Genomic DNA, 1,443 nt, shown 5'->3' on the forward strand with positions numbered 1-1,443 from the left:
AGAACTGAACTAGAACTGAACTAGAACTGAACTAGAACTGAACTAGAACTGAATTGGAACTGAACTAGAACTGAACTAGAACTGAACTAGAACTGAACTAGAACTGAATTAGAACTGAACTAGAACTTAACTAGAACTCAACTAAACTGAACTAGAACTGAACTAGAGCTAAACTGGAACTGAACTAGAAGTGTACTAGAACTGAACTAGAGCTAAACTGGAACTGAACTAGAAGTGTACTAGAACGAATCTAGAACTCAAATAGAACTAAATTTTTTTTGAACTAGATCTGACTACAGTCTTGTCTACAATCGAGTCTTAGTTCATAGTCTGGACAGTTTGAAGATGTGTTATATAAAAATTACAGAAATAAATGTTTATTTCCATTAACAGCGATGATGATAGTATGATAATAAGCCAATTCATTTAATTACTCATATATCTTGAGTGAGTACTGTCTATACATAATAATTATTATATTGAATACTTTTTTACAACTCGGTAATAATTTCAAAGATATAAAAATAAATTAAAATAAAAAAACTTGAATATTTGCTAAGACTACACACACAACAAAGTTGTTGATTTTCTCAAATGATAATAATTCATTAACAGTATTTACAACACTTCTCTTTCATCCATTACTATTGTTAAGGTCATTATTGGCAAAATATTTAACTAATTTAATAGAAACAACAATAACTTAGTTATATTATTTAACAATAACAACTTTTGAAAATTATACACATTCATATTTACAAACAATAAACTACTTAAATGATTATTTAACTTGGTAAACTGCAGTTAGCAGAGCATATACACAACTGTTAATAAATTTTAAACAACAAATATATTTATTTTGTTTCAAAAAAAGAAAACACATTAATGACTAAACTTTTTATTTCTAAGTGTTGAGAGAGTTTTTAAGAACAAATTCAAATGAATATAATTAGAAATAAATACATACTATTTATGACTCAGTTTGTTTTAAGTAAACAAAAAGTCCCCTCTCACTGGAAAGTTTTTTATGACAGAATTTAGGAAACTATAAATAATTTTTCCTTAATCTTGACTTACTAACTTATATGTTTTTTTTTAGGAACTCAAGCATATCAATAATTTAAATGTTTGTAGGTTTAAACTTTAAAGTATGAAACAAGTAATTTGGTTATTGGTTTGCTATGCACTTGAGGGTCGTTTGAAATCTGTAGCAACTGACTGGTCGAATGGGAATGAATTGAGGTGTTTTTAAACTACAATTGTAGTACCTCACTGTTTGGCCAAATATCTCATCAACATTAACGTCAAATAAAACAATTTGAACTAGAACTGAATTAGAACTGAACTAGAACTGAAGTAGAACTGTACTAGAACTGAACTAGAACTGAACTAGAACTGAACTAGAACTGAACTAGAACTGAACTAGAACTGAACTAGAACTGA

General features: G+C 27.9%; 1 protein-coding gene across 5 annotated transcripts in view; it reads left to right on the forward strand.

Annotated features, from left to right (window-relative positions):
• Positions 1-1,443, forward strand: part of LOC111679021 (putative uncharacterized protein DDB_G0287113) — a 14,366-nt gene that overhangs the window by 10,176 nt on the left and 2,747 nt on the right. The gene's annotated exons all lie outside the window — the stretch shown is intronic.

This window comes from Lucilia cuprina, chromosome 6 (assembly GCF_022045245.1).
Source record: "Lucilia cuprina isolate Lc7/37 chromosome 6, ASM2204524v1, whole genome shotgun sequence".
Classification (NCBI taxonomy): Eukaryota; Metazoa; Arthropoda; class Insecta; order Diptera; family Calliphoridae; genus Lucilia; species Lucilia cuprina.